The following is a 19,428-nucleotide window of genomic DNA, read 5'->3' as shown; positions in this document are numbered from 1 at the left end:
TCTTTGTTGTTGATGTTGCTCCAGTGTTCCATTATTGAGTGAGAAAGCAAGGCTGGTTCGGCTCGCTGTTCGGTTTTCTTCGGGTTTGGTTATTATTTTTCAGTGGTGGTTTAGATTAGGCGTATTTGGAGGTTTTGTGGATGAGATGAGGGATGTTATCAGGGTTGATTAACCTTTTGAGGGCCTGTTTTGGCCGAGGTCGGATCGATACAATCACGAAAGTGCAGATGCCGCAGGCCGTCAAGATGGGCTTTTGTGGTACAAGGTATTGGACAGCATATTAACGGCGAGTTCTCGATGCAATGGTTCAGGCCAACAGTTTGATGAAGACCACCAGCTTGAGTCTGGTTGTTTGAGTTCACATGATCAGGACCCTATGGTACTTTTGTTGGCGTATACGATGGGCATGGGGGGCCAGAGACTTCGCGCTACATCAATGATCATCTCTTTCAACATCTCAAGCGTAAGATGCCTTTTCTGGGGTTAATTTTTAGTTCCCTCTACTTTCTGATCAGGGAAGTAGAGCAACTTTTGGGGTAGAATTATCGGATCGAAAGGAATTAGTGTAGTGAACTTGTTATAAGTTTCCGAGTCTCACTTTGTTGTTTTTGCTTTCAGTAGTGATTTGTTGCTGTAGAGCCTTGGTATCTATCTTTTACATTTTTATTTTTCTCATCACTTTTGTTTCGGTGATGTTTGTTATTCGATATGTTTGTTATGTTTCAGGGTTCACTCTGAGCATCAGACAATGTCAGTTGACGTAATACGAAAAGCATATCAAGCAACAGAAGAGGTTTTACGTCTCTCGTTGCCAAACAATGGCCTATGAGCCCACAAATTGCAGCTGTTGGATCCTGCTGCCTGGTTGGTGTTATCTGTGGCGGCAACCTTTACGTTGCCAACCTTGGTGATTCACGTGCCGTTTTGGGGAGAGCTGTAAGGGAAACAGAGATATCTAGCCAGTCAGCTGTCGGAGGAGCATAACGTGTGCATAGAATCTGAAGACAGGCTGCAGTCGTTGCACCCTGACGACTCGCAGATTGTTGTTTTGAAGCACAATGTATGGCGTGTAAAAGGTCTTATACAGGTAAGTTTTTCACTATGCAAATAACTTTGATAGGTAAGTTTTTTCACTATGCAAATAACTTTGATAGCTTGAACCAGTTCTTGTTCAAGTTGAGCACTATAGAACGTGCTATTTATAATAATTGGGGAGTTGGTTTAGCCGTAGTTCGATTTATGCTAAATTCCAAGATAAAGGCACGACCGAGGCATTGTTTAGTCTACTCATTTCTTACCTTCTGAAATAAATGTTTTCGACCGAGAATAAATTGTAAGACAAAGGCAATATTGAGGAGGAAAACGGTGTAGCATTCGAGGGGAACGATGCCATATAATTGATCGAGAGAACTTAGTAATTAACTAGATAATCAAAAGTGATAACAGAGTGCTACCTGCTGTTTCATGATGGGAACTAGAAATTTGTCGAATTGTATATTGATCTCACTGAAAGCAATTAACTAATATGCTCGGTGGTGATCCCGGAGCTGGCTAGTTCAAACTTTCAGTCTTTATAATGGAAACACGATAGCTGCATAACCTTTCATCTCTATGCAGGTGCATGGATATCCTAATGTGTTTTTTGTTGCATTGTCTTTTAGAGTTTTGCATTTTTCCGGATTTTGCGGAGAGAGTAAAGTGCATATTTCGATTTCTGCTGTCGTAATGACTCCGGAAAGCGGTCTTTACGAATACTTCTCGAAAAACTATGTGCACCTAGAAGTGCAATTTGTTTTATGGAATTCTTATAATAAGACACGCTGTTGCAGCCAGCATGATCGATTCTGTAAAATTTCATTGCTATGGTTTTCCCTGCTTTGCTTTGTTGCCAGAACTTTTCGAGGATGTTTAACTAATAGAATTAACAACCTTTCAGATTTCCCGATCAATCGGGGATGTATATTTGAAAAAGGCTGAGTTCAACAGGGAGCCTTTATATCCCAAGTTTCGCCTCCGTGAGCCTTTTAAAAGGCCGATATTGAGCGCAGACCATCGATATCAGTGCACAAGCTATTGCCATATGATAATTCGTGATATTTGCGTCCGATGGGCTCTGGAGCACCTAAGCAATCAAGAGGCTGTCGATATTGTTCGAAAGCATTCTCGAAGTGTAAGTTTAAGCCTTGAAACAGTCATTTATTCTCCCATGCATCCGAAGTTATAACTGTTCAACAGATGAAATGGTATCAGAAGAACTGATAAATATTAATTCTGTTGTCTTGGATTCTTCATGCAGGAAGTGCTAGGAGGCTGGTAAGAACTGCTCTACACAAAGCAGCGAAAAGAGAGAAATGCGGTATTCCGACTTGAAGAAGATCGACCGGGGTGTCCGTCGGCATTTCCACGATGACATCACAGTAATCGTGTGTTCCTTGACTCAAACCTAGTCAGCAGGCTAGCTTCATAAAGGGTCCAAACCTATCTGTTAGAGGGGGCGGAATGAACTTGCCTCCTAATACACTGGCTCCTTGTACCACGCCAACGGAATCCAGCATGACCTGATCATGCATCAACACACGTTTTCTGTGTTGCATCAGTTTCTTATATGAATACCGAGTAGCTTCTGGACCGGTACGAGAACCGAGCCTTCAACGCCTCTAAGATACACTGTAACTGCGTCTAGCTTCTGTGCTGAAAAACTTAGAACTAAAGAGTACAAAGATGACAATCACCTGTGATAGTTTCCTAAGTCTTATTTACTTAATAATAGTCTCCTCTTTCCTGGGGCACTTTAAATATTACGGATTTGAAAACGGCAGAGGGTTCGGCAAACTTTGTTCTGTTATAATGTATGTTTGTAGTGAAACATTTTCTTTTTAACACATTTCCAATAGGTATTAGACTTGTAAGTACAACTATCTGGTGCTGAGCTATAAACTAATTGGTGGTGGATCTTTTCGTCACGAATATGGATATATATTTATAAGATGCAAAGGAAAACGGAACGAAAGAGAATTGTGGTTACATGATATCATGTTCTTTTTATTACATTACTGATAGGCAGAATGATAGTCATGGTTGTCAGCAATTATGGAGTATTTGAACCATCCTTCCTCTCCGAGTACCTTAAACATGGCTCAAGAACAAGCCCGATCATAATTGCTACCATGCTGATCACCATGACTTTGAAGGATGCAAATGCTAAAACCACGAGAATCAGCACTGTCGGCGGGATGCACATTATAATCGATCCAACCGTGCCGAGGGGGATCTTATACGGCCTTGATTCTGCTGGATGATCTATCCTCAGCTTCACGAATGCTATAAACTCCATGATCATTCCGAAACAGTACAAGAAGTTCTCTGCCGCCACAATCTCCTGGAAGCTCATCCATGACAGTAGTATAACACCGGATGCTGAGAACAAGATCCCAACCAAAGGGGTTCCATAAGGAGACCTCTTTGCGAAAAGCTCGGGAAGCATCCCTCGAATCGCCATTCCCTCGAGCTGGAACGAATCGCTACTCATCTCAGCGAGAAACATCCCCATGTTGGATAGAGCACCGCCGCTTGAATCCATGTTCGCAGCCAGACACCTCCAGCATTTGACCAATGTCCGAGAAATATCCATCGGTCCAGAGCTCACGATTGAGTGGAACCACCCCCGTACCGACCAAAAGAGGGAAAAAGTACCCGAAAATGACCAATAAAAAGAGCATAAAAAAGCGATTTTGGAAGAGTTTTGCTTGGATTCTCCACCTCGCCGGCAAGAGTACTAATGGAGTCCCAATAATTCAGATTCCAAAGAGAGTATTCAAGTACAAACTCCAGTTCACATCACTAATGTCCATTACAAGCCACCTTGAAGCATCCAATCTAGGAACAGCCACAAACCCCATGAAAATGAAGGGGAGAAGTGAAACACCCCAAGGAATATTGCCACCCATCCCACTATATTCAAGCCTCTATAGCTCATATAAGTGAGAACTACGGTTAAAGCCAACACGGCAGTCGTCCTTGGAAGACCTCCTTCCAATTCTGGGATGGCTGATTTCAGGTAATCGAGGAACAAAACAGGATACAAAGCATTATCGATAACCCCACTCAGCCATTTCATCCATCCTTGTTTGGAAGCCCCAGTAAGGGCCTAAAGCTGATGACACCCAGACAACATAGCCTCCATTCTCCGGGAACATTGTGCCTAATTCAGCCGTATTAATGCCTCCGGTACGCTCCATGCGAACGGAACTAGCAAATCCGATGAGAGCTAAAAGGGGACCGGCTGCTTGAACACTATCTTCTATGCCGAAAGGTCCACCTGAGACCTCATAGAAGATTAGGAAAAAAGAGGTATGACAGATACCTTTTGGTACTTATCTAGCTTGGGGGAAGAACGTTCCCCCAATTCGACATACTCGGCGGCACCGTCGCTGCTCGGATCCACCATTTCAGCCGGGTTTTGCCTTGGCATTATATTTCTCTGTTTCTGCAAAAACAACTCTCAAATCTAACCACACAGGGAAATGATAGCATGAACAAAGACATCATACACAATTGAAGACAAAACAAATAATAATCAACGAAATCAAAAGAATAGAAAAGAACCCACAAAATTCCAGAATTAGGGATCAAAAAGGTGCCTTTAGAACTGAAAACAACCCAGAAAAAATCCCGGAATTATGAGATCAAAAAGGGCAAGCCATTGAAGCTAAAAGAACAAGGAAAGGGTACCTTTAGAACTCAAACAACCCAGAAAAATCCCAGAATTATGAGATCAAAAGCTCTAGTCATTGAAACTAACCATGTAAGGAAATGGCTGCAATTACAATCTTGTGTTCATCCTTTCTTTTGGAAGTTGATAAGACTTTTAGCCAAAGCGGCAGGGACGTGTCAGCAAGGGAGAAAACGTGACAAATGGATCAGCTGATCACGTGTCGTCGTCTCTTTGAACGTGTCTATCTCTGATCCGTACGAGGAACAAAACATCGCAGGAAGACTGGTTTTTCGAAAAAAAAACGAATTATTGGAATCAGATCACAAGGAAAAAAGGCAAAGCGATTCTGAGATTTGAATATCTGATCAAACGGATATGGTGTTGGTTAATTAACTACGTAGGATTCCCTTGTTTCTTTTGTTCATCTTTTTTTATGATTTGTTTTTCCACAAATCGAAGAAACATTCTTCTGTCATGGAAGCTCTGTTTTCAGAGAAATCACAGACAAATCTGTTGTTTCCAAGTTAAGATTGCATGAGCAGATTAAGAAACGCCATAAACCATTTCTCGAGTTCCATTGGGCTTTAGTATTTCTTTTTTTGGAACAAGGAGTGGGCTTAATACTTGATAATGGGTTAGAATTAATTAATATATTTTGTTGATTTTTGAAAAGGGGAATGTCTCAGGAAAGGCGGGTTAATATACGGCTAATATACAGCATTACCGGATACATTAAAATGTATTTAATAAATTCGGTTTAGCGGTACCTATTATGTTGACAACTAATAATGTTTTAGGTAGAAAATATGAAAAACTATTAAAAAATTTGGTAACCGGTAAACTTTGGTTATCGGTAAGTATCTATCCTTTTTATAAAAGTGTCCATACTTTTAACATATCAAGTAAATTTTACCGGTTTTGTCATAATGAATCTGGTTTTGTCATATTTTTACCTGTTATATTGTAAATTATCTATCCTTTTTATAAAAGTGTCCATACTTATTTCACTGTGAAAATATTTATTATTATCTTTAGTTAATATTGTTAAATTTAAAATCTAAATAATATTTTATAAAATATCAAAACAATCAAATAATTTTTTGTGTAAATGAAATTATTAAATTAATATTGTAGGTGGAAAACATGAAACACTATTAAAAAAATTGAAACATAAATTACATAACTTTCAAAAAAGTATATATCATTTTTATAAAAGTGTCCATACTTATTTCACTGTTGAAAACATATTTATTATTATATTTGGTTAATATTGTTAAATTTAAATTCTAAATAATATTTTATAAAATATCAAAACAATCAAATAAAATTTTGTGTAAATTAAATTATTAAATTAATATTGTAGGTGGAAAACATGAAACACTATTAAATAAATTGAAACATAAATTACATAACTTTAAAAGCAGTTTTAAATCCTAAAAAGTGTCGATACTTTTAAAAAATATATCGATCCAAAACGATATACCAGGTAAAAATATGATAAAACCGGTAACAAAATGATAAAACCGGTAAATTTAAAAGTGTCGATACGTTATATAAGGATCGACACTTTGTGAATTTAAAAGAGAAGCAGTTATAGCGCCTATAATGTGTCGATACTTTAAAAAAATATATCGATCCACAACGATATAACAGGTAAAAATATGATAAAACCGGTATCAAAATGATAAAACCGGTAAAATGATACCGGATATATTGAAAGTGTCGATACTTTCGTAAGTACGTGTAATAAATTATCGACACTTTCAAAGAAATAGGTAATTATCCTTTCGAAAGTATCGACACCTGACATAAAAGTATCGACACTTTTGTATTTGTATCGATTAAATATAAATAACATATCCGATGAAAATATAAAGGCCATAGCTAAATATCCTCTGAAAAAAGATAGAACGGACGAGTTTTTGAAATCGAAGAGTAATTGTTGCTGCATTTCAGAAGGCGTTTCTAAAGCGAAGTTTGTTTGTTTGTTGCTGCAGTCGAATCGAAAAGTATGTTGTCGAAACCCTAATTTTTATTATTACAGTAATCGCGATAGGGTTTTTTATGTGTTGTTTGGGGTTTTGGAGTAAGGAAGCATTTGGGACCGATTGCAGGTAGAAATAGATATTCAAGGAAAAATATAAATGTCGATACTTTTATTAAATATTATAGGTAGAAAATGATATTATAGGTTGTATAAATGTGCCGACACATTTTGGTGTGGCCATTCAAATTCTTTTGAAGAAAACCGTTTTACCACAAGAGTAGTTATCTATATTTGTATATTGAAAAGTGTATGTAACAAAATAATTTGATTTGCGTAAACTGATATATGAAGGAAAAATGGAGTCAATGGGTTGGAAAATTGTTGGTGGAGCAGATGACTTTGAAATTGAGGCCGAGACTCGAAAGCAACCAAAGGGTGGATATATGTACTTCTAGTAAGTATCAATGTCTTTTTGTTATTATTGTTGAAATGGTAATTGGATTAAAGTATCGATAAACTTTAAATTGATTACAAATTTTAAATGTTAACAGTATGGCCGAATGCAAAAGGATGAAGGGAGATGGCACACAGAGCGGTTCGGTATGTAAAATGAAATTGACATTGAGTAGTATTAGTATTTAGTGTTAATGTATTGATTAAGAAACGTTTATGTTTAATATTAGGTGAAAAAAGATGTGAGGTCCAAATGGAATTCAATGAGTGATGCTGAAAAGGAACCTTACATCACACAGTCAAGGAATGATAGTAAAGAATACAAAGAACGGAGGAAAGCACATGAAAATAAGGTATTCATTAAACTTGTAAATACGTTGATACAAAATATATAAGAACTATAACATTATATATTGTTAAAAAATGTAGGAAGTGTCGACAAGATGCAGCATTAAAAGGGTGAATTTATTAATTAAACACCTTAAGGAGAAGGGTCAGTTGAATGTGCTGGGAGAAATAGGTTTTGGATCGTTGATCGGAGTAAGGGATCGACCTATTCGGAGGGAATTGTGTCGATCCTTGATGGCACAATTTGACGTCAGTCAATGTATGGCTAAGTATGGTGATTATTCATTCCCTCTGGGGGTATCGACTGCTGCAGCCGTATTGGGGGTACAAAACAAAGGCAAAAGTGTTATAGAAGTCTGTAGGAGTAAGAACTGGAAAGCACTTGCCTCCAAATATGGTTTGAATCATAAGGTGACATATGCTGAAGTTGAAGAGGATATCAAAAGTGGATCTTACTGGGGGATGAGCTGAAGGCCCGAGTTCTATTGTACCTTGTCGGGATATTTCTTTGTCCAACGGGTGATACGTCAACGAACAAGGAATATATGAAGCTCATTTGCGATGAAGGCTTGAAGGGTGAATTCAATTGGGCTGAATATATCCATTCGAGATTGATTGAATCAATATCACCTTTAAAAAGGGCAGCCAGAGATACCTCAAAGGGTGCATAGCAATCTTAGAGGTAAATGAGTTGAATCACTTTTTTGTGTTTTTATATAAAAATATAAATTTTATTATAAATGCAGGTTGCACTGTTCGATTTTTGGTCGGGCTGTGAGGCAGTGCCGGCTTATGAAAGAACCGGAGTGGCACGCATCCGTGCATGGGGGAAGGAAGAGGTGGTTAGAGTGATGGTGAAGTTGAAGTTGGATAGAGGGAAGAAGCAAGAAATGGTAATAAATGTAATTAAATAATATTAAGAATATAATCAATGTCTTAATATTGTAATTTAATTTTGAAGGTTATTGGCAAGGATGTAGAGGAGGCAGTGGAGGCAGAGGAGAAGAAAGGAGGGATGGTTGTATTGGGGGATGACGGTGAGTGGGACGACGGTGAAGCAAAACAGAGTAACTTCGACATTTTGATGTCTGAATTGGCTGATATCAAAAAAATCCAATTTGAAATCATGCAAAGACAATCAAGAGTCGAAGAGAAACTTGATCAAGTCGTAGAGAAACTCGAGAGAGTCGAAGATACACTCGAGAGGCATAAGGGGGTAGTGGAAGGAAAAATAGATGGAGTGGTGAAAGAAGTAGAGGTGTTGAGGGGTGAAGTGGTGAAAGAAGTTGGGGTGTTAAGGGGTGATATTAAGATGGTGACGGGAGAAAAATTTGAGGGAGTGGTGAAGGAGGTTGTGGATTTGAGGAGTGAACTTACGGGGGTGAAGGGGGTGGTTGATAAATACTCGGATGAAGGAGCTCAATTGAAGGGTGAAATAAAAGAGATGAAGAGCTATGTAGAAAAAAGTACGATGAACTGAAAAAATATGAAGAAGAAAAGAGGGAGGAGGAAGAAGAAGAGATGGAAGAAATGAGGAGGAAGGAAGTCGATGTCATTTATACACCGGAGAGTGTTATAGCAGCAGTTTTGGATTCGGAATGTCCTGCACCCCAGAAGAAGAAGCAGAAGGTAAGTTTAATAAAAGAATACTTAATTTGATTTTTATTATGTTGTTGTGACAAAAATTTGTATGCAAAATTGTAGGTTGAAAAAGCGGATATTCCAAGCGGAATTGATGACATCGAAGCTGCAATTTGTGATTATTTATGGAATAGCGAGTTAGAATCGGGGTAAGTGAAATATATTGTTTTGTGAGTGATATTTAAATATTTCATGACAACATATTAATCCTAATGATTCATACAGATATTCTGTAATCTCAATGGGAAATCAATTCGCTACTGTATACGACGTTGCAACGTTGAAGCCTACGGAATGGGTTGGCGGTGTGGTAAGTAGAAAGTAGAAAATGTTAAAACTTATTGAATATGTTCTGATTGTGTAATTAATTTTGTTAGGTTATCGATTTGCTCGCCTGGACCATATGCTACGATTCTCAAAAGTCACTCCGGAGGATTGGCTACCTTCCATACCTCTTAGTGGTGAGTTAAATTAATAAATATTGAAAAGTAGTGTTATAGACGGTAAATTAATAATGTTTGTTGCGTAATTACAGCAACAGGCGTTGGAAGCCAACAACAAAGAAAGTGTTGAGAGTATTTCTACCTTCTGGGGTGTCATATTGGATAACTATGTGAAATTCACCGACTGTGAGAAGGTAAGACACCATACCAATTGCAAATGATGTTTTCGGATATAGAATGTTGAATTTTGTCAAATTGGGTGTGAAATTTGTTGCAGATCATGATCACAATAAACTACCATAATTCACATTGGTATCTGTTGGTGTTGGATATGGTAGATCATGTTGTAACAATATATGATAGTATGTTTACAACTGAAGCAGCTAAACAGAGAGTGAAGGATGCTAAGAGATTGGTATGTATGTATGTATGAAAGGACATTATGTAAATTATAATGCATAATTTTTTTGGTGCATAACTTCTTCTATTTTAATGCAGATTAAAATATTAGATTCTTATAATAAGAAACGCATTTGGGTTGAGTCCTGTGGATCTCTAGGAAAGTATCCCTTGAAAAATTTCAAATTTGTGGAGCATAAGAAGAATAAGCAATTGAATGGGTATGAGATGTTATCACAAATAGAAAGCTTAATTTATGCAGTATTCATCATAATTGACATGTGTGGTTTTCAAATTTTGTAACAGATATGATTGCGGCATGTATGTGATGATGTGGATGGAATCGATCGGTTCTACAGGGGCAACTGGTGATTTTGTAAGTGGATAGAAAAAATCGTTTGTGGTAAAATTGTTAAAAGTCGTAGATTGAATGCTGTAGTTGACAATACTTAACGTTCTGACAATTTGAATATAGGTTGTTGGAGACTGGGATCGATCGCGAGTATTAAACGATCTCGTAAGCCACAATCAAAATGAACGAAGACAGGAGATAACAAAAGCTGCAATATTACATAAGAATAACAAAAGAATGCAATGATGTAAATGTAGGGTTAATTTTGTATAAGATTTATAATTTTGTATACGATTTATATTTTTGTATGTGAATATAATTATGAATGAGATGAGAAAAGTTAGCAGTATGTTGTTGTACATGTTTCTTATACACATTAAGGGTCATGTTGATACTTGGAAGTAAAAGGCAAATTTACAATATGGCCAAAAGGATGTAATTTTTCAATCTAACCGGTACAATTATACCGGTTTTATGAGAGAATATGTCTAAATAATGTGTCGACACTAATATAGTTTGTGTCGATATTTATTTCCAGAATGAATGGAAAACAGGGTGCACCCATAAAGTGTCGATCCATATATAAAAAGTGTCGATCCCAAAATCATCGAACCCAAAAGTATAATGTAATATGTAATTTTTCAATCTAACCGGTACAATTATACCGGTTTTATGTGAGAATATGTCTAAATAATGTGTCGACACTAATATAGTTTGTGTCGATATTTTTTTCCAGAATGAATGGAAAACAGGGTGCACCCATAAAGTGTCGATCCATATATAAAAAGTGTCGATCCCAAAATCATCGAACCCAAAAGTATAATGTAATATGTAATTTTTCAATCTAACCGGTACAATTATACCGGTTTTATGAGAGAATATGTCTAAATAATGTGTCGACACTAATATAGTTTGTGTCGATATTTATTTCCAGAATGAATGGAAAACAGGGTGCACCCATAAAGTGTCGATCCATATATAAAAAGTGTCGATCCCAAAATCATCGAACCCAAAAGTATAATGTAATATGTAATTTTTCAATCTAACCGGTACAATTATACCGGTTTTATGAGAGAATATGTCTAAATAATGTGTCGACACTAATATAGTTTGTGTCGATATTTATTTCCAGAATGAATGGAAAACAGGGTGCACCCATAAAGTGTCGATCCATATATAAAAAGTGTCGATCCCAAAATCATCGAACCCAAAAGTATAATGTAATATGTAATTTTTCAATCTAACCGGTACAATTATACCGGTTTTATGTGAGAATATGTCTAAATAATGTGTCGACACTAATATAGTTTGTGTCGATATTGTTTTCCAGAATGAATGGAAAACAGGGTGCACCCATAAAGTGTCGATCCATATATAAAAAGTGTCGATCCCAAAATCATCGAACCCAAAAGTATAATGTAATATGTAATTTTTCAATCTAACCGGTACAATTATACCGGTTTTATGTGAGAATATATCTAAATAATGTGTCGACACTAATAGAGTTTGTGTCGATACTAATTTAAATATCAAGTGTTTACTCTTAATCGAGAAACTCTAAACATAAAGGCAAGCAGGAAGATCTTCCTCTTTCTTCTACCGTTATCATAAGTGACGACCAGATATTCAGGTAAATTTATCGATATTTTATGGGTTTGATTGATTTCTATATTGGAGTTTTTATCCTGAATGTGTTTGTGTTCCATTGTAATATGGGTAGCATCCAACCAAAATGGCTCCAAAACGTCAGCGTCAGAAGCGAGGTCTTTCTCAAAGCTCTTCTCAACCCAGTTCTTCTCAACCACCTCCTTCTGTAACAAACGATTCTTCTGAGGAAATCAGGTCCTTCGAAACTCTGAACTTTAGATCCGACATGGAGAAACAAAGATGGCAGACGAGTTTTAAAGTAAGGAAGATTCGTCCCGAACGTGTCATTGACCTGGGTTTCTTGTTTGATGATAAATATGCATTTAGTTTTAAATCCACATTTACATCTTGGGGTTGGCTTGAATTCCTTGGTGTAGAACCAAGATATTATCCCAACCTAGTTAGAGTCTTCTACAACAATGCTTCCTTACAGCACGAGCCTAATAAGACTAATATAATAGGAATTAATACACATGTCATGGGGAAGGATATATATATATCTCCAGAAACTATTGCGGAGGGTTTAGGTGTAGCGAATACAGGGGATTCAGATGAAAATGGTGTAGATTGGTCTACAATTAAACGGGTTACTAGAAATAGCCCAATTCACCTCGATGTAGAGTCGAGAGTGTTTCACAAAATGCTCACATGGTATATCCGGCCTAGTGGGGGAAAACATTCAACGCTTCGAGACAGCGATTATTGGTGGATAGCAAAGTATAAATCCAAAACGGCTCCAAACATTGCAAAACTCATATTTAATACAATTGTATATATGGTCACAAAGGGAGCAACAATTTCAACTACACTACCATATGGATGTGTCATCACCCATCTGTTGAAGAAGAAGGAAGTTGATTTTTCGCATGACGCCCCTGTTTGATTAACCCGCAAGATTGACATGGTATTTATTAAAAAAGCGGGATATGATTTTGTTGAAAAACTCGGTTGGAAGCGTGTCAAGGAGGTCGGATTAGATCAAGAGAGGGAGGAAATGGACCCCGTTGGCCATTAAGAAGAGCAACCAAGTGGAGACGCAATGATGGAAGAAGCTCCAGTTGCAGAGGATGTCACAATTAAGACCGTGATGGAATACATGGTCAATTTTCGGGAGCATATTGATTCCCTTGTGAGTGGAATGCGATCCGATATTTCATCATTGCAACGTGAAGTCTCCATGTTGCGTAACGAATTACGTCAACGACATCAAACGAGTTAGGTAATTCATTATCTATGTTTCTTAACATTTACACGTTCTGAACTTTATTTTATTTTCTTTTAACAGATGTGGACAACCAAGCGGTCGCAGAAGATGAAGCTGACGATGAAGATGACGATGATGATGACGATGAAGCTGGCGATGAAGATGATGACGATGATGATGATGAAGATGATGATCCAAACAAGTATATCGTGTCTGCAACGCCGCCTTCAAGAAAACTTTTAATTTTTGATCTCAATGGTGTCCTTGCCTACATCCCAAGACTGCCGGCAGGTTTTAATTCTATTCTTTTGTATCCATTATTTTAACATATAAGCGTAGAACTTTAATCTCATTTTCTTCATGTTGTAGATGTTGTCCTCAGAAGAGGATTATTTGAATTTATGCAATTTTGTGTCGACAATTTTGTTGTTGCCCTTTGGTCTTCAAAGATGAGGTTAGAACATGTTTGAGGCAATTGAATTACTGTAGTCAAAATCGTTAATATACATTTGAATGTTAACATTCAAACTTGATTACAATCTCAGGCATAACGTCGACCGTGTACTTGAGAAACTACCTGTATTTTCCGAGCATTTTCTATTCGTGTGGGTAAGATGAATGTCATTACAGTTTGCTGACTTTTCGTTGTCTATGATTCCTACATATTTATGTTCGACTGTTTGTGAACAGGATCAAAAAAAATGCAAAACATACGATTCTGTTACCTACTGTAAAGATCTCAATGATGTTTGGAACGCGTGTCCAGATTTTAACGAGCTAAATACACTTTTGGTCGATGATTCAGCGGAAAAAATGATTTATAATCCGGTAAGTTGCATTTATGCAATATGTTTTTCCAGTTGAACAGGTGTTCAGACATTGATGATCCAAACAACTTATGTGTTTATATAGAAATACAATTACATATGTCCACATACCTTTGACGCTGCTTCCCATTCGAACGACAAAGCTTTAGGTATGACACAAATTTATTCATGCTTATGCGAATTTAATTTATTGTTAGTAAAATTGCACCTCATTAGTTTGATAATTGAAATTATTTATGTATGTCCTCAGAAAAAGGCGGAAACATACGAGAGTATTTGGAAAATTTGTTGAAGGCCTCTAATGTTCCGGACTTCGTTAGAAACAACCCTTTTCCATCGGATTAATTTTGTTTGTCGGTACATTATTTGAACATTATTGTGTATTTATATTTTGGTGTGATTATATGGTGTGTACATTATTTGAACTAATTTTTTGTGCAAATGAAATTATTAAATTAATATTGTAGGTGGAAAACATGAAACATACTTAAAAAATATTGAAACATAAATTACATATCTTTAAAAAAAGTATCGATCCTTTTTATAAAAAGTATGGACACTTTCAACATATTATAATAAAATAGGTAAATTTGCAATATAACCGGTATAAATATACCGGTTTTATGCGCGAATAGGTCTACAACCTATATCGACACTTTTTAATATTGTGTCGGTACTTTATGTCCATATTGGAAGAAAAATGTGTCGATACGATTTAAAAAAGTGTCGACATTTACACATCGGAACCCATAATTATAATGTAATAGATAATTTTGTAATATAACCGGTATAAATATACCGGTTTTATGCGCGAATAGGTCTACAACCTATATCGACACTTTTTAATATTGTGTCGGTACTTTATGTCCATATTGGAAGAAAAATGTGTCGATACGATTTAAAAAAGTGTCGACATTTACACATCGGAACCCATAATTATAATGTAATAGATAATTTTGTAATATAACCGGTATAAATATACCGGTTGTATGCGCGAATAGGTCTACAACCTATATCGACACTTTTTAATATTGTGTCGGTACTTTATGTCCATATTGGAAGAAAAATGTGTCGATACGATTTAAAAAAGTGTCGACATTTACACATCGGAACCCATAATTATAATGTAATAGATAATTTTGTAATATAACCGGTATAAATATACCGGTTTTATGCGCGAATAGGTTTACAACCTATATCGACACTTTTTAATATTGTGTCGGTACTTTATGTCTAAAATGTGTCGATACCATTTAAAAAAGTGTCGGTAATTTTAAGTAACGCGGTTTTTCTTCCTTCATTCAAAATATTTATATGTACATACAATAGGAGTCATGTTGATACTTACGATATATTATATGGAGATCGTTGTCATTCCATTCCGTCTTCGAAAAAATCAGTTGATGTAGGCTGTGTGCTTGTACTCAAACTGAGCTTGACTTGAGGACATGTTAGTTTGTTATGCCCCTCACCGTTGCAGTACCCACATCGCCTAATTTTCTTCTCGACCTTGTTCTTCGGCACTTCTTTTCGCTTGCGTTGTTTTCGTTGAGGGTCACGAACATTGTTTACTACAATGCTCTGGTTGACTGAATGATTCAAACCAAACGAGTTTTCTAATTCTTCTATTAGTTTTTTCATCTCATCTCTTGCGGTTTTGAAAGACTCGTCTGTCTTTGATGCAATGTAGCATAACCTACTTGACGTTGAACGTAGAGCAGCGAACCTTGCCATTTGCATCACTTCTGGAGACACATTCAAATCAACATAGCTGGGTGCAGAAGCCTTCGCATCATTAGTCCACCTACTTTGAATCAAAGTCCCGGGCAAATATGTGTAGTCCAATTGCTTCAAAATGTGAAGTTGATGGCGACACGGAAGTCCAACGGTCTCGAATTTTTTGCAGGAGCAAATTAGAGTTTTCGTACGAGAATCAAAACTAATTTCAAATTTCCTATTTTTTTCTGCGTACTTTGACAAAATATAATGTTGACATTCATCTGATAAGGACTTAATCTCTGCCTCAATCCGGTACAATGTCTCCCGTATAAGTTCATCTTGGAACAGACGAAAAGATTCGCGGGTAAAAATCGCAGCGGCATGGCTTTCAAGGTCGACCAGTTTTGTGATCTGGAAGGGCTTCGTATGGGAACTTAAGTAATCCGCTTTCAACTCGTTCATACGCATTCTACTAATTCCATCTTCAATTGCACGAACAACATCTAAATATGTCTTCTTGTGTTTCAGTGCAATAGCTAGTGAAGCATTCATAGACTCGCACCTTTGTGTTGAGCGAATATTGGCAAAGAAATGACCGGTTAGATATGCTTGTGCCCATAAGTGTCGTGTATTTCCCTTCTCAATCACCCATGGATGCTTTTGGACGTTGAATTCTGAAACAATCGAACGCCATTGAATATCAAATTCCTTGGTTGTCCACCAGGAAGCCATGCATTTTGAGAATGCTGCTGTAAACTTTGGGTCACCAATGTTAGCTTGTGCATTGCGAGAAAGATGCCAAGAACATAATCTGTGCTTAGCATAAGGGATAACAGATTTGATAGCCCTCTGCATTGCCCTATCCCCATCGGTTACAACAGAAATAGGTGATTTATTCATCATGGCTTCTAAAAAATTATGTAGCACCCACTCGAAAGATTGAGACGTCTCGTCAGCGATTATGGCAGTGGCAAAGACAATTGTGTTATGGTGATGATTGACACCAACAATAGGCATAATTGGTCGACCATACAAATTATCTTTGTACGTTGTGTCGAACGCAATTACATCACCGAAGCATGTGTAATCCGATCTCGATGTAGAATCCGACCAAATAAGATTATACAATGCCCCCGATTCGTCTACCGAGTATGTCATAAAAAACCCGGGATCATCATGTTTCTTATAATCAAAGTAGGCAATAAGCGCATTCACATCCCCATCGACGATTTCCTTTGCTTTACCTCTTTGAAGTGCATTGTAGAGGTCTTTATGTGTAAATCCAACATTATGATAGCCCCCTGCCTGCTGCGTTAAATAGTTCATTACTTGTGACGTGCCAACACCGACCTCTTTCAATGTTGTTGCCTCATCGATATTAGCCTTACTTACAGCTCTATTAGAACGCATAAATGGTGTCATAGCAGATGTGCACAATGCATGATTATGTTTCTGATCAGACTTACTTATAACCCACTGATCGTTTGTATTTGTTGCTGTAACTACGACTCTAGCCTTACATCCTGTTCTTGTGACTGACGTATGAGCACGTTGACGATCAACAATATTGACTTTTGATACTCGAAACCCTTCTTTGGAACAACAAAATTCTTGTGTCTTCACATTCCCTTCCACGTCAAGCCGTGTTGTTCCCTTACGTGCACTAAACCCATGTTCCCGTGCGAATCCCTTGTAAAAGTGCCAAGCTTGATCACGTGAACAGAAGAGCTGACCAACCAATCTGTCAGATTCATCAACATTATGTACTTCATGGCATTCCTCGGTTGGCTTAACATTGTCTACATCAGTATTATCCATGGCAAAAATTTTGTTGTGCAAGTTCAGTGCTCCAGGAGTTGATGGAGATGTAAACAAAGGTTCATTTTGAACATGTTTCTGTCGTGCTGCTTTCAATAGGATGTGGCATTGGTAGTGGTAGTTAAAGGGTGGGTACAACATTAAATTCGCAGTACATATTTAGGTATGTACAATAACTACAAGTATATTATCATTAAATTTAGGTATGTACAATAACTACATATTTAGGTATGTTTGTTAACTACATATTTAGGTATATACATCTTTTGAGTGAGTTTTAAGATATTAATTTAGTAATTATAGGCGTCTAATGATTTATTTTTTACGTTACGATATATATTATTATTAAATTAAAAACAATAAACATATATATTACATATTTATTATTATCTTTGGTTAATGTTGTTAAATTTAAATTCTAAATAATATTTTATAAAATATCAAAACAATCAAATAATTTTTTGTGTAAATGAAATTATTAAATTAATATTGTAGGTGGAAAACATGAAACACTGTTAAAAAAATTGAAACATAAATTACATAACTTTTAAAAAAAGTATCGATCCTTTTTATAAAAAGTATGGACACTTTCAATAATAGGTAAACATATGATGTAATAGGTAGCCCTTATATAATGTAATATGTATCGTTTATATAATGTAATAGGTAGTGGTTATATTGTAAAGTGTCTATCCTTTTTATAAAAGTGTCCATACTTTTTTCACTGTGGAAAACATTAATTTAAGGTTATCTTTTAAGTGAGTTTTAAGATATTAATTTAGTAATTATAGGCGTCTAATGGTTTATTTTTTACGTTACGATATATATTATTATTAAATTAAAAATTCTAAATATTATTTTATAAAATATCAAAACAATCAAATAATTTTTTGTGCAAATGAAATTATTAAATTAATATTGTAGGTGGAAAACATGAAACACTATTAAAAAATTGAAACATAAATTACATAACTTTAAAAGAAGTATCGATCCTTTTTATAAAAAGTATGGACACTTTCAATATAATATAATGTAATAGGTAAATTTGCAATGCTCAATGTGGAAAACATTAATTTAAGGTTATCTTTTGAGTGAGTTTTAAGATATTAATTTAGTAATTATAGGCGTCTAATGATTTATTTTTTACGTTACAATATATATTATTATTAAATTAAAAATTCTAAATAATATTTTATAAAATATCAAAACAATCAAATAATTTTTTGTGCAAATGAAATTATTAAATTAATATTGTAGGTGGAAAACATGAAACACTATTAAAAAAAATTGAAACATAAATTACATAACTTTAAAAGAAATATCGATCCTTTTTATAAAAAGTATGGACACTTTCAATATAATATAATGTAATAGGTAAATTTGCAATGCTATCGGTATAAATATACCGGTTTACTTATAAAATAGGTAAATATAAGCGCTACCTATTACATTATATAAGCGCTACCTAGTATGTTATTGTACTTTATAATATTTCCGGTTAAATAATATAACATAACCGGTCTAAATTTTAACCGGTCACGCCGTATATTAGCCGTTTTTTAGGCGCCGCACCGCAGAACTACCCGAGTAAAACTAGATCGGAAAAAAATAAATTTTTCTCTTGATTTGATATTGAAATTTTTTACTTGGATTGTAATTCAATAAATTTTGTTTGATTGAAAAAATTCTAATAAAGTTTGAGTTACGTAGACACTCGTTTTTGTCCGGATTTAAAAAATATTATTTATTTATTTATTATTATTATTATTATTATTTATTATTATTATTATTATTAAAATTTTATTATTTGCAGGGGCTCCACCAACCCCTCACCCATTTCCCTTTTCTTCTTTATCCTCTGTTTTCGTTTGGATAT

At 35.8% G+C, this 19,428-nt stretch overlaps 2 pseudogenes; one reads left to right on the top strand and one right to left on the bottom strand.

Moving 5' to 3' along the window:
* The first annotated feature begins 103 nt into the window (after window positions 1-103).
* LOC120150720 lies at window positions 104-2,094 on the top strand (annotated as a pseudogene).
* A 902-nt stretch (window positions 2,095-2,996) lies between these two features.
* LOC120150716 lies at window positions 2,997-4,838 on the bottom strand (annotated as a pseudogene).
* Window positions 4,839-19,428: the final 14,590 nt, after the last annotated feature.

Source organism: Hibiscus syriacus, unplaced genomic scaffold (assembly GCF_006381635.1).
Source record: "Hibiscus syriacus cultivar Baekdansim isolate YM2019G1 unplaced genomic scaffold, ASM638163v2 tig00111024_pilon, whole genome shotgun sequence".
Classification (NCBI taxonomy): Eukaryota; Viridiplantae; Streptophyta; class Magnoliopsida; order Malvales; family Malvaceae; genus Hibiscus; species Hibiscus syriacus.
The sequence above is the reverse complement of the archived record's forward strand: the minus strand, read 5'-3'. Positions and strand labels throughout refer to the sequence as shown.